This window comes from Bos mutus, chromosome 22 (genome assembly GCF_027580195.1).
Source record: "Bos mutus isolate GX-2022 chromosome 22, NWIPB_WYAK_1.1, whole genome shotgun sequence".
Lineage (NCBI taxonomy): Eukaryota > Metazoa > Chordata > Mammalia > Artiodactyla > Bovidae > Bos > Bos mutus.
The window spans coordinates 34,069,964-34,085,513 of record NC_091638.1 but is presented as its reverse complement, the minus strand read 5'-3'; positions in this window follow the sequence as shown (position 1 = coordinate 34,085,513).

The following is a 15,550-nucleotide window of genomic DNA, read 5'->3' as shown; positions in this document are numbered from 1 at the left end:
GAGCTGTTAAAGAATGTCTACTATTCTAGAATTACTTCACAAGTAGGATTTTGGATTATGATCCCCCTATAACTTTAGTGTGATTGCCCTAAGACTTAAGTATATTAATTGCCCTGAAACTAAGATCACAATCATAGAAGAGTCAAGAACAGAGATAGCCAATATAAATATTTCGTTTGTACCCTAAACCAAATTTCCGGTTACACATTCAGTGCATAGGGAGGCAGTTCCCAGTAATTGGTTTGGTGTCAGAAAAAATATTTTGACCCTTGGCTCTGAAACTCATTATTTATATGAACTTCAATAATTTATTTAATTTCTTTCAGATTTAGTTTCTAACCTCTGAAATAATAATATTACCTTCAGGGATTTTTTTGGTCAGTATTTTATAGTACTGTAATAGTAAACAAGTAGGGTATTCTTTCACTGGGGTAAGGCTATACCTTAAACGTTACTGCTCTGAACAATTTTGCATCATTAATACAGTTAGGAGGGCCAAATTTAAATGATCAGATGCAACAAGATTATAAGAAGAATTGTGTAAAAAATATGAACAGGATGAAATATATAATGAAACCATACAGTATGGTTCACGGCATCATATTTAACAGTATATGGTATGTTATGGTATATAATATGGGTAGGCAAACCATTGGCCTGCTTTTGTAAACAAAATTTTATTGGAACATAGCAATGCTCATTCATTTATATATCTTCTATAGATATGCTGTTTTTGTGCTACAATCAGATCAGATCATTCGCTCAGTCGTGTCCGACTCTTTGTGACCCCGTGAATCGCAGCACGCCAGGCCTCCCTGTCCATCACCAACTCCCAGAGTTCACTCAGACTCATGTCCATCGAGTCAGTGATGCCATCCAGCCATCTCATCCTCTGTTGTCCCCTTCTCCTCCTGCCCCCAATCCCTCCCAGCATCAGAGTCTTTTCCAATGAGTCAACTCTTTGCATCAGGTGGCCACAGTACTGGAGTTTCAGCTTTAGCATCATTCCTTCCAAAGGACACCCAGGGCTGATCTCCTTCAGAATGGACTGGTTGGATCTCCTTGCAGTCCAAGGGACTCTCAAGAGTCTTCTCCAACACCACAGTTCAAAAGCATCAATTCTTTGGCATTCAGCCTTCTTCACAGTCCAACTCTCACATCCATACATGACCACAGGAAAAACCATAGCCTTGATTAGACGAACCTTTGTTGGCAAAGTAATGTCTCTGCTTTTGAATATGCTATCTAGGTTGGTCATAACTTTCCTTCCAAGGAATAAGCGTCTTTTAATTTCATGGCTGCAGTCACCATCCACAATGATTTTGGAGCCCAGAAAAATAAAGTCTGACACTGTTTCCACTGTTTCCCCATCTATTTCCCATGAAGTGATGGGACCGGATGCCATGATCTTCGTTTTCTGAATGTTGAGCTTTAAGCCAACTTTTTCACTCTCCACTTTCACTTTCATCAAGAGGCTTTTTAGTTCCTCTTCACTTTCTGCCATAAGGTTGGTGTCATCTGCATATCTGAGGTGATTGAGATTTCTCCCGGCAATCTTGATTCCAGTTTGTGTTTCTTCCAGTCCAGCGTTTCTCATGATGTACTCTGCATATAAGTTAAATAAACAGGGTGACAATATACAGCCTTGATGTACGACTTTTCCTATTTGGAACCAGTCTGTTCCATGTCCAGTTCTATATGTTGCTTCCTGACCTGCATACAAATTTCTCAAGAGGCAGATCAGGTGGTCTGGTATTCCCATCTCTTGAAGAATTCTCCACAGTTTATTGTGATCCACACAGGCAAAGGCTTTGGCATAGTCAATAAAGCAGAAATAGATGTTTTTCTGGAACTCTCTTGATTTTTCCATGATCCAGTGGATGTTGGCAATTTGATCTCTGGTTCTTCTGCCTTTTCTAAAACCAGCTTGAACATCAGGAAGTTCACGGTTCACATATTGCTGAAGCCTGGCTTGCAGAATTTTGAGCATTACTTTACTAGCGTGTGAGATGAGTGCAATTGTGCTGTAGTTTGAGCATTCTTTGGCATTGCCTTTCTTTGGGATTGGAATGAAAACTGACCTTTTCCAGTCCTGTGGCCACTGCTCAGTTTTCCAAATTTGCTGGCATATTGAGTGCAGCACTTTCACAGCATCATCTTTCAGGATTTGAAATAGCTCAACTGGAATGCCATCACCTCCACTAGCTTTGTTCGTAGTGATGCTTTCTAAGGCCCACTTGACTTCACATTCCAGGATGTCTGGCTCTAGGTCAGTGATCACACCACCGTGATTATCTGGGTCGTGAAGATCTTTTTTGTACAGTTTTCTGTGTATTCTTGCCATCTCTTCTTAATATCTTCTGCTTCTGTTAGGTCCATACCATTTCTGTCCTTTATCGAGCCCATCATTGCATGAAGTGTTCCTTTGGTATCTCTAATTTTCTTGAAGAGATCTCTAGTCTTTCCCATTCTGTTGTTTTCCTCTATTTCTTTGCATTGATCGCTGAAGAAGGCTTACATATCTCTTCTTGCTATTCTTTGGAACTCTGCATTCAGATGTTTATATCTTTCCTTTTCTCCTTTGCTTTTCGCTTCTCTTCTTTTCACAGCTATTTGTAAGGCCTCCCCAGACAGCCATTTTGCTTTTTTGCATTTCTTTTCTATGGGAATGGTCTTGATCCCTGTCTCCTGTACAATGTCACGAACCTCATTCCGTAGCTCATCAGGCACTCTATCTATCAGATCTAGGCCCTTAAATCTATTTCTCACTTCCACTGTATAATCATAAGGGATTTAATTTAGGTCATACCTGAATGGTTTAGTGGTTTTCCCTACTTTCTTCAATTTAAGTCTGAATTTGGCAATAAGGAGTTCATGATTTGAGCCACAGTCAGCTCCTGGTCTTGTTTTTGCTGACTGTATAGAGCTTCTCCATCTTTGGCTGCAAAGAATATAATCAATCTGATTTCGGTGTTGACCATCTGGTGATATCTGTGTATAGAGTCTTCTCTTGTGTTGTTGGAAGAGGGTGTTTGTTATGGCCAGTGCATTTTCTTGGCAAAACTCTATTAGTCTTTGCCCTGCTTCATTCCATATTCCAAGGCCAAATTTGCCTGTTACTTCAGGTGTTTCTTGACTTGCTACTTTTGCATTCCAGTCCCCTATAATGAAAAGGACATCTTTTTTGGGTGTTAGTTCTAAAAGGTCTTGTAGGTCTTCATAGAACCATTCAACTTCAGCTTCTTCAGGGTTACTGGTTGGGGCGTAGACTTGGATTACTGTGATATTGAATGGTTTGCCTTGGAAATGAACAGAGATCATTCTATTGTTTTTGAGATTGCATTTACTGCATTTCGGACTCTTTTGTGGACCATGATGGCTACTCCATTTCAAATGCATTTACTGCATTTGAGATTGCAAGTACTGCATTTCGGACTCTTTTGTGGACCCTGATGGCTACTCCATTTCTTCTGAGGGATTCCTGCCCGCAGTAGTAGATATAATGGTCATCTGAGTTAAATTCACCCATTCCAGTCCATTTCAGTTTGCTGATACCTAGAATGTCGACATTCACTCTTGCCATCCCTTGTTTGACCACTTCCAATTTGCCTTGATTCATGGACCTGACATTCCAGGTTCCTATGCAATATTGGTCTTTACAGCATCGGACCTTGCTTCTATCACCAGTCACATCCACAGCTGGGTATTCTTTTTGCTTTGGCTTCATCCCTTCATTCTTTCTGGAGTTACTTCTCCACTGATCTCCAGTAGCATACTGGGCCCCTACTGACCTGGGGAGTTTCTCTTTCAGTATCCTATCATTTTGCCTTTTCATACTGTTCATGGGGTTCTCAAGGCAAGAATAGCATGCTTGTGCTACAATAGCATGGTTGAATAGTTGGGACAGAGACCATATGCTTATGAAGCCTAAAATATCTCTATCTGGAACTTTACAGAAAATGTTTGCTGATCCCTGGTATATATGTATGCTGATACTATGGGTTTGTTTCCTTTTTCACTGGAAAACAGCAAGGCAGCCTTTATTGCCTGAACACTCACTGTAGTGCCTACCTCGTTGTTCTGCACATGTTCAGCCACCTATGCATTCAGTAGCTTACTTTTACTATTTTCTATAACTTTAGTAAAAATAAATAATTAACGTAAGGTGGGCCAAGTACCTTCTGACATTAGCACTGTAAAGGGCTAAATACTTTTCTAATACCTGGTTCATGAAACCACTATCCCAGCACAAACCTTGCTGGTTTTAGCTTAGTAGTTCTAAAACTTAAGCATGTGTCAGAATCACCTGGAGGGCTGGCACAAGCACACATGGCTAGCACCATCCAGATTTCTGATTCAAGAGATCTACTCTAGAGCCCCAGAATTTGTCTTCTGTTTGTTTGTTTTGTTTTTTTTTGGCTAAGCCGCATGGCTTACAGGATCTCATTTCCCCAACCAGGGGTGGAACTAGGGCTCCGGCAGTGAAAGCCCTGAATCCTAACTATTGGACTGTCAGGGAGTTCCCAAGAATTTGTAATTTTAATAAGTTTGGAGGTAATGCTGATGCCGCTGGATCACAGACCACCTTTGAGCATCACAGACATCTGGACTCTCTGCACAGGATGATTAAACTGCAATCTCCACAAGGTCCTGAACTTACTTATGCATTTCATTCATTTAAGCATATCCAGCCTCTGTTACAGGGCCTGGCATGTCTTTACTGGGCACTCAGCACATGTTTGTCAAATGGGTGAATAAAAATCCACCACCAGCTTGAGAATAGAGTTTCTTGGATCCCGAAAAAAGACATCTGAGCCCATTCTGAAAGAAAAGCTTGGTGAGGCCTCCTCAGGACACAAGATTCCATCTTGATCACATCTGGACATTCATATGGCATGTATTTCCAAGTCTATGACAACCATATTAAAAAAGTCTACTGTAAGTAAAAATGAGCACTCTTTTGCAACCTTTCTGGTCCATGAATGCTCCTTTGTGAGCTAGACCGGGGTCAAAAAACTTATTCTTGAAGGCCCAGTTTATAACTACTTCAGGCTTTGCAGGCAAAGAGGTAAGATCAAGGCAATTATACAGATATATTTATAATCATTTAAAGTGTCATCATTTAAAATTATTTTTCATTTGAAGACTATGAAAAGATAGGCAGCTGGCTGAATTTGGCCTGTAGGCTGTGCTTTGCTAACCCCTGAGTTAGACATGAAAGAAAATAGAAGGGAGGTCAGAAAGAGTAAAGAGTAGGTCTAAATATAAACGCTGAGGGGGAGGAAAAAGAAGTTAGGAAGGTGAAACCTAAGTAGAAACCCGTTTTATTCTTCTACATGGGCCTGCCCTGAGACATTGATATCTTGTTGAAAGCTGTGATGGACATAACATTATAAGCCACTTTCTAGTTTAACTCAGGGCCCATGATCCTGGTTACCTCTCTGTAACCTGACAAAGCAAACAGCTTTGCTTCAGTGTGTGTATGAATAAGCTGCACCCTTTACTTTATTCTAATAAATATAACTAGTCTAGTCATTTGCAGCTGTGTGTTAGAAGAGGCAGAGAACGTTGAGCTTTAAGTCAGCTTTTTCACTCTCCTCTTTCACCTTCATCAAGAGGCTCTTTAGTTCCTCTTTACTTTCTGCCATTGAAGTGGTGTCATCTGCATATTTGAGGTTATTGATATTTCTCCCAGCAATCTTGATTTCAGCTTGTGATTCATCCATGCTGGTGGTTCTCCTGGTGTACTCTGCATATAAGTTAAATAAACAGGGTGACAATATACAGCCTTGACATATTCTTTTCCCAATTTTGAACCTGTTTATTGTTCCATGTAAGGTTTTAACTGTTGCTTCTTGACCCGCATACAGGTTTCTCAGGAGAAAGGTAAGGTGGTCTGGTATTCCTGTGTCTTTAAGAATTTTCCACAGTTTGTTATGATTCACACAGTGAAAGTCTTTAGCATAGTCAATGAAGCAGAAGTAGATATTTTTCTGGAATTCCTTCGCTTTCTCCATGATTCAGTGAATGTCGGCAATTTGATCTCTGGTTCCTCTGCCTTTTCTAAATCTAACTTGTGCATCTGGAAGTTCTTGGTTCATGGACTACTGAAGCCTAGCTTGAAGGATTTTGACCATGACCTTGCTAGCATATGAAATGAGTATAATTGTGCAGTAGTGTGAAATTCTTTGACATTGCCCTTCTTTGGAACTGGAATGAAAACTGACCTTTTCCAGTCCTGTGGCCATTGCTGAGTTTTCCAAATTTGAGGACATATTGAGGGCAGCACTTTCACAGCATCATCTTTTAGGATTTGAAATAGCTGAGGTGAAATTTCATCACCTCCACTAGCTTGGTTTGTAGTAACGCTTTCTAAGGCCCACTTGACTTCACACTCCAGTTTGTCTGGCTCTAGGTGAGTGACCACACCATCATGGTAATCCAGGTCATAAGTCCTTTTTTGTATAGTTCCTCTGTGTATTCCTGCCACCTCTTCTTAATCTCTTTTGCTTCTGTTTTGTCCTTGTCATGTCTGCCCTTTATTGTGCCTATCTTTGCATGAAGTATTCCCTTGGTATGTCTAATTTTCTTAAAGGAATCTCTAGTCTTTCCCATTCTATTGTTTTCCTCTATTTCTTTGCACTGTTCACTTAAGAAGCCTTTCGTATTTTTTCTTGCTATTCCCTGAAAGTCTGCATTCAGTTCAGTATATCTTTCCCTTTCTGCCTTGCCTTTTGCTCTAGTGCACAGGCTAAGGGATTCTGGCACATAGTCTTAGTTGCTCCACAGCACATGTGATCTTCCTGGATCAGGGATCAAACCCATGTCTCTTGAATCGGCAGGAGGATTCTTTACCATTGCGCCACCAGGGAAGCCCCATTGTAATTTAATCTTCAGTAGAGTGGCCCAGGTGTGGATGATGCCAGAAGCTGATTCTTTCTAACTAAGGCCTGTGGAGAATCCTACCTTTAATTGTTGCTACACAGGCCCCTGGAGCTGTTTTAGTTCTTATACATTTTATGGCCTGTGGTTTTAACTTCTCCTTTGATTCTTTGAGCTACACCAAGCATATTTATTTTTGCTTTAAAGAGTTTGTTTTTATTTGTTACTTGCCCATGCACACACACACACACACACAAACACTCTGACACAGAGATTTCTAAAAATACATATTTCCAGGCCTCACCCCCATCCCACCAAATGAGAAAATATGAGAATAAGCTTCTATTACTCAGGAGCTTGACTGAGTCTTTAAGTAATACTGATTCAGTTTGGCAACCCTGGACTAAATGCCACTTCAGACACACTCTTGCCCCTGAACCTCTGTGCCTCCTTGCTGATGATTTGGAGTGGGGCTGTGCAGCATGGAGTCTGGTTCATGCCTATTCTCCTGTAAAGTAGTGATCCTCCTCTCTTGAACCTCGTTAAGTTCACTCAAGTCAAGTGAACAAACCATCCAAGAACCCTGCAAAGATAAGGTGCAAAGGAACATTTTCTATAGTCCTACCCTGCTCGGATCTAGCTCTGTGACCTTGGGTAACATTTGTTTTGGCACAGCTGCGTGCTTGTAGAGAAGGTACATTTCAGGAGCAGGAAGCCCTAAGGTTTCTAAAACATGAGCTCTTATGCTATGTATGGATATGTTTACTATTTATTTTTAGCTCATTTTATGCACTCCTTCTCTCCTAATACAAGCTCTATGGGGATAGGGACCTTTTGGTTTTGTTATTTCTGTATCCCCAGTTTCTAGAATAGTACTTGCCACTTAGTAGGCCCTCAGCACTTTTAGAATAAATTATTTATTTATTTTCCATTTTTAGAATGAATTAATTTTTGAAAAACATATTGTACATTAACTGAAGTTTTACCAAAGGTTTTGTTATTAACTATCAACTTGAAAATCTTGCAACTATAGCAGTATTTCCAAGCTCAAGGCTAAGATGGGCTATGTCAGAACTACTTGAAAAACTTAAAGTAGAGATTCCTAGGCTTGTTCCTGAAGCTGTTGATTCAGTTATCCTAGGGCTTTGTATGATGTATTATTACTATTGTTACTGTTGTTTTTGTTATTATTTTAGTGGTGGCTGTTCTGAATTGCATTCTTTAAGCACTTGACTAGATGATTGTTGAAGTCCCTTTCCACTTTGATATCCTAGAATATGGTTCCGATGAGAAAAATAATGCCCAAAACTTCACCAAAACATCTCTGAGATCCATTCTCTTCAAAGTTTAGTTCTCTTCACAAGGAGGTGCTGATGTTGCCTCTGAGGGTTTTACTTTCTTGCTTTAATAAGGTCTTGGAAAAAATCCCCATAAAGTAATTTCACTGCTTTGTGACCAAGGGCAAGCAGAAGTGGTAGGGGGAGAGCTCCACAGTCCTCTTGGAGCTCTGGGGTTCCTCAAGATAGTAGAAGGTATTGTTTATTAAAATGTCTTAGGTGTGTTCCTTCCCTGTGGCAGGCAGGACGGATTAGGCAGTGAAGAAGGTTCACATCTTTTTCTGATTGTGCAGTTTGAAACTCTAGCAGGGGAGATAGATATTAAACAATGACACAAATAAGAATTTAAATTACTGTCATGAAAGGTGAAACACGGAGGGTTTTTAGAGCAGTGAAACTATTCTATATGGTACTATAATGGTGGATACTTGTCATTATATATATATGTCCATATCCACAGAATGTACACCAAGAGTGAACCCTAATATAAACTATGGACTTCGGGAGATAATGTGTTATTGTAGTTTCATTGATTGCAGCAAATGTCCCACTCTGGTGGGGGAGGTTGATAGTGGGATAGGCTGTGTGAGAGAAGGAGGTATATGCAAAATCGCTATACTTTCTTCTTAATTCTGCTGTGGACCTAAAACTGCTCTTTAAAAGTCTTACGCACATGTACCCTGATGTTCACTGCAGACTATTTACAATAGCTAGAACATGGAACAGTATTCTTGCCTGGAGAATCCCAGGGACAGGGGAGCCTGGTGGGCTGCCGCCTATGGGGTCGCACAGAGTCGGACACGACTGAAGCAACTTAGCAGGAGCAGCAGCAGCAGCAGAACATGGAATCAACCTAGATGTCCATCAACAGATGAATGGATAAAGGAGCTGTGGTACATATATACAATGGACTACTATTCAGCCATACAAAGGAACACATTTGAATCTGTTCTAATGAGGTGGACAAAACTATGGCCTATTATACAGAGTGAAGTGAGTCAGAAAGAGAAAAATAAACATTGTATATGGACACATATATATGGAATCTGAAGAGATGGCACTAATGAATTTATTTTCAGGGAAGCAATGGAGAAACAGACCTAGAGAACAGATCTATGGACATAGTGAGAGGAGAGGAGGGAGAAGGGGAGATGTATGGAAAGAGTAACATAGAAATTTACAATACCATATGTAAAATATATAGCCAATGGGAATTTGCTGTGTGGTTCAGGGAACTCAAACAGGGGCTCTGCCACAGGGCCTGTGAAGGGTGGGATGTAGAGAGAGATGAGAGGGTGGTCTGGGAGGGAGGGGATATGGGCGTATGGAAAAGAACTGCAAAAAAGCAAAATGGTTGTCTAGGGAGGCCTTACAAATAGCTGTGAAAAGAAGAGAAGTGAAAAGCAAAGGAGGAAGGGAAAGATATAAGCATCTGAATGAAGAGTTCCAAAGAATAGCAAGGAGAGATAAGAAAGCCTTCCTCAGCGATCAAGAAATAGAGGAAAACAACAGAATGGGAAAGACTAGAGATCTCTTCAAGAAAATTAGAGATACCAAGGGAATATTTCATACAAAGATGGGTTCGATAAAGGACAGAAATGGTATGGACCTAACAGAAGCAGAAGATGTTAAGAAGAGGTGGCAAGAATACACAGAAGAAATGTACAAAAAAGATCTTCATGACCAAGATAATCACGATGATGTGATCACTCACCTAGAGCCAGACATCCTGGAATGTGAAGTCAAGTGAGCCTTAGAAAGCATCGCTATGAACAAAGCTAGTGGAGGTGATAGAATTCCAGTTGAGCTATTTCAAATCCTGAAAGATGATGCTGTGAAAGTGCTGCACTCAATATGCCAGCAAACTTGGAAAACTCAGCAGTGGCCACAGGACTGGAAAAGGTCTGTTTTCATTCCAATCCCAAAGAAAGGCAATGCCAAAGAATGCTCAAACTACCACAAAATTGCACTCATCTCACACGCTAGTAAAGTAATGCTCAAAATTCTCCAAGCCAGGCTTCAGCAATACGTGAACCGTGAACTTCCAGATGTTCAATCTGGTTTTAGAAAAGGCAGAGGAACCAGAGATCAAATTGCCAAAATCCGCTGGATCATGGAAAAATCAAGAAAGTTCCAGAAAAACATCTATTTCTGCTTTATTGACTATGCCAAAGCCTTTGACTGTGTGGATCACAATAAACTGTGGAAAATTCTTCAAGAGATGGGAATATGAGACCACTTGACCTGCCTCTTGAGAAACCTATATGCAGGTCAGGAAGCAACAGTTAGAACTGGACATGGAACAACAGACTGGTTCCCAATAGGAAAAGGAGTACGTCAAGGCTGTATATTGTCACCCTGTTTATTTAACTTATATGCAGAGTACATCATGAGAAATGCTGGGCTTGAAGAAGCACAAGCTGGAATCAAGATTGCTGGGAAAAATATCAATAACTTCAGATATGCAGATGACACCACCCTTATGGCAGAAAGTGAAGAGGAACTCAAAAGCCTCTTGATGAAAGTGAAATAGGGGAGTTAAAAAGTTGGCTTAAAGCTGAACATTCAGAAAACTAAGATCATGGCATCTGGTCCAATCACTTCACGGGAAATAGATGGGGAAACAGTGGAAACAGTGTCAGACTTTATTTTTGGGGGGCTCCAAAATCACTGCAGATGGTGACTGCAGCCATGAAATTAAAAGACGCTTACTCCTTGGAAGGAAAGTTATGACCAACCTAGATAGCATATTCAGAAGCAGAGACATTACTTTGCCAACAAAGGTCAAGGCTATGGTTTTTCCAGTGGTCATGTATGGATGTGAGAGTTGGGCTGTGAAGAAAGCTGAGTGCAGAAGAATTGATGCTTTTGAACTGTGGTGTTGGAGAGGACTCTTGAGAGTCCCTTGGACTGCAAGGAGATCCAACCAGTCCATCCTAAAGGAGTTCAGTACTGGGTGTTCTTTGGAAGGACTGATGTTGAAGCTGAAACTCCAATACTTTGGCCACCTCATGGGAAGAGTTGACTCATTGGAAAAGACTGATGCAGGGAGGGATTGGGGGCAGGAGGAGAAGGGGATGATAGAGGATGAGATGGTTGGATGGCATCACCAACTCGATGTACATGAGTTTGGGTGAACTGCAGGAGTTGGTGATGGACAGGGAGGCCTGGCGTGCTGCAGTTCACGGGGTTGCAAAGAATCGAACACGACTGAGTGACTGAACTGAACTGTGGCTGATTTCTGTTGATGTATGACAGAAAAGTACAAAATTCTGTAAAGCAATTATCCTTCAATTAAAAATTTTTTTAAAAATCTAAATAAAATGCAATTGCTAAGAAAAATAAAAGAGTCTTGCCTTGAAAAAAAATTATTATCATGAGCGTTTCCTTAATTGGGGAATAGCAATTAAAACAGAAGAGTTAAGGATTTATCTTTAGTGTTTCTAGTACGAACAGCATTTTAGGATAAGCAAAGAGCCCAACCTAGTAAGGGAATATTCTTTATAAAAGGGCTTTTACTAATAAAGGGGAAAAGAATAAGGGAATTCACAAAGCACCATTTTATTACTCTTAAATAATAATGCAGATCACACTCATCAACGAATAGAACCATTAGAAGGAAAGTTCCTGGAGAACTTTGTGAGGGAGGGATCAGGCTGATACATTCATTTGCTCACTTGAAATGTACTGTCTCAATTCTAGAGGATAGAAATCCAAAATCCAGCTCTGCTGCATTCCTTTCAGGGACTCTGAAGAAATCATTCCTTGTGTCTTCTAGCTTCTGGTTGCTGGGTTTGTGGCCACATCACTCCAGTCTCCGACTGCATTTTCGCACAGGCCCTCTGCCTGTCTTTGATGAGAATATATGTGATTGCATTTACAGTCTACTCAAATGATCTAGGATAAGTTCATCTTTTTACAGTCCTTAAATTAATCACATTTTTTTCCCATATAACATAATATTCACAGATTCTGGGGATTACAATGTAGTATTACATTTTAGAAAAATATCTTTTTGGGGATCACATTCTTTCCACTACATGTGTTTGCTGTTGGGGTGTGCTATGAAGCACACGGCATCACTTGTCATATTTTATTACCGCAAAAGTTATATCCGAGTAGAATAAAGCCTATAGAGTTATGATCCTTCCTGAAAATATTGGGAATAGAGAAATAAGTGAAACGACTCTCTAATGTGTCAAAACCAAAGCAGAACAATCTTTAGACAACTAACATTTTTTTTTTCTTTTTGAATAATGGCATAAAAAATGGTGAGGGAGGACTAGTCTAGAACAAAAGAGATTTGAGGACATAGTAGCCTTAACTAATTAAAGATATAATTTTTGGTCCTTGTTTGGATCCTAATTAGGCCAAAGCAGCTCTAAAAGACATTTTTGAGGCAATTGGGGAAATTTGATTTTAGACTGTTAGATGGTACTAAGGAATCAGGATGAATTTGGTTAGCTGTGGCAATGGCATTATAGTTGTGTCAGGCACCTCTTGTGTCCTAGGTCTGGTCCTCTCAGCTCTGTGTTTATCTAGCTGTTGCTGTTGGTACACAGAGCTGTACAGGTGGAAACTGATAACACCTCTGCAAAAGTGCCTCACAGACCTCTCAGCTTCTGCTCCGAGCTTCTCTTTGCCTCCTGTAGATCACCAGTAGCCACATTTCCAGCCCTTCTGTCTTATTCTAAAGCACTCCATTGCGAACCTGGGAGTGTAAAAAAGTTAATACTTATCCCATGGGGAATCCCTAACTATAGGCAGTATGGGAACTGGTGGATAACCCCTTTCCCCACTTTGGTCACTCTATGCACAATCTGAATAAAATTCAACAGCTTGTCACGGACTACTCCACAGAATCAAGCCCCAGGTGTCCCCAGGGCTGATCCTCTTGTAATGCATCTTGGGTTGGCTTCCCCGCCTTCCCTGTTCCATTCTTCCCAGCCCTGTTTTCTCCCTTGGGATCACTTCCCAAAGAGATTACTTGCATACAAGCCTTTGTTTTAGGTTCTGCTTTTGGGTGGAACCTTGGTGGATACAGTGGTTGTGAAAAAATTTATCATTTTTGAGGCACTCATTTTGAAGACTTCAGAGATGAATTGACATGATCCCTAGGTTTGGCTTTAAATATTTCATCAATATACAAACACTGTGGAAAACAGTATGGAGGTTTCTCAGAAAACCAGAAATATAACTACCATACGACCCAACAGGTCCTTTCGGGTATATATCCAAAACAACAACAACAAACGAAACACTAATTCAAAAAAATACATGCTACCCAAAATTCATAACAGCATTATTTACAATCACCAAGAGATGGAAACTACCTAAGTATCCATCAACAGATGAATGGATAAAGAAGATGTGATATAAACACATACACACACACAATGGAATACTGCTCAGCCATAAAAAAGAATGAAAATTTGTAATTTGCAACAGGATGGATCATACTAAGTGAAATAATCAGAGCAAGACAAACAATGTATGATAGCACTTGTATGTAGAATCTAAAAAACAACAGAAAGTAGTGAATATAACAAAAAGAGAAACTGACTCACAGATACAGAGAACAAGCTAGTGGTTTCCAGTGGGAAGAGGAAAGTGAGGAGGATCAACATAGGGGTAGGAAATTAAGAGGTTCAAATTATTATGTATAAAATAAGCTATAAGAATATATTGTACAGTACAGGAAACAGAGACAGTATTTCATAATAACTATAAATGGAGTACAGCTTTTGCAATTGTGAAGCAACTATATTGTATACTTATAACTTATTTAATGTTGTACATTAACAGTTCTTCAATAAAGAAAATAAAAATAAAGATTTCATGGAAATAAAAGAAAAAAGAGAAGGAAAGGGGTAGATGAAGCAACGTAGTAAATTACAACAGTTGTTGAATCTGAGTGTTGAGTATATCAGAGAACATTCTTGAGTATTTTTTAATTTGTTATAACAAAAATGCAAAAAGTTAAAATTTCTATAAAAGCTTTGAGGTAAAGGAACAGAGTTTGTTAATAATGTATACAGAGGACCTAGTCTAGCCTGAGGAGAAGGCAATGGCACCCCACTCCAGTACTCTTGCCTTGAAAATCCCATGGATCGAGGGCTGCAGTCCATGGGGTCTCTAAGAGTCAGACATGAGCGACTTCACTTTCACTTTTTACTTTCATGCATTGGAGAAGGAAATGGCAACCCACTCCAGTGTTCTTGCCTGGAGAATCCCAGGGATGGGGGAGCCTTGTGGGCTGCCATCTATGGGGGCGCACAGAGTCAGACATGACTGAAGTGACTTGGCAGCAGCAGCAGTCTAGCCTGAAGATTAAAAGACTTCTGATGAAGTGGCTTTTAAACAGTGGCTTAAAGAACAAAATGGACTTTTCAGATCCCTTTTCTCAAGGCACTTTTGGTACCTTGGTGAATTGTCCCACAGTTTAAGGATCACTTCTGGAATCTTGCTTAGAACACTAGATAAACAGCCTGCCATTCATGTCCTTCTAGGGCATTTGTTTGTTTTTAGCACTTCAGTTCAGTTCAGTTCAGTCGCTCAGTCATGTCCGACTCTGCGACCCCATGAATCGCAGCACGCCAGGCCTCCCTGTCCATCACCAACTCCCGGAGTTCACTCAGACTCACGTCCATCGAGTCAGTGATGCCATCCAGCCATCTCATCCTCTGTTGTCCCCTTCTCCTCCTGCCCCCAAACCCTCCCAGCATCAGAGTCTTTTCCAATGAGTCAACTCTTCTCATGAGGTGGCCAAAGTACTGGAATTTCAGCTTTAGCATCATTCCTTCCAAAGAACACCCAGGGCTGATCTCCTTTAGAATGGACTGGTTGGATCTCCTTGCAGTCCAAGGGACTCTCAAGAGTCTTCTCCAACACCACACAGTTCAAAAGCATCAATTCTTCGGCACTCAGCCTTCTTCACAGTCCAACTCTCACATCCATACATGACCACAGGAAAAACCATAGCCTTGACTAGACGAACCTTTGTTGGCAAAGTAATGTCTCTGCTTTTGAATATGCTATCTAGGTTGGTCATAACTTTCCTTCCAAGGAGTAAGCGTCTTTTAATTTCATGGCTGCAGTCACCATCTGCAGTGATTTTGGAGCCCAGGAAAGTAAAGTCTGACACTGTTTCCACTGTTTCCCCATCTATTTCCCATGAAGTGGTGGGACTGGATGCCATGATCTTTGTTTTCTGAATGCTGAGCTTTAAGTCCACTTTTCCACTCTCCACTTTCACTTTCATCAGGAGTTCCTTTTGAGTTCCTCTTCACTTTCTGCCATAAGGGTGGTGTCATCTGCATATCTGAGGTTAT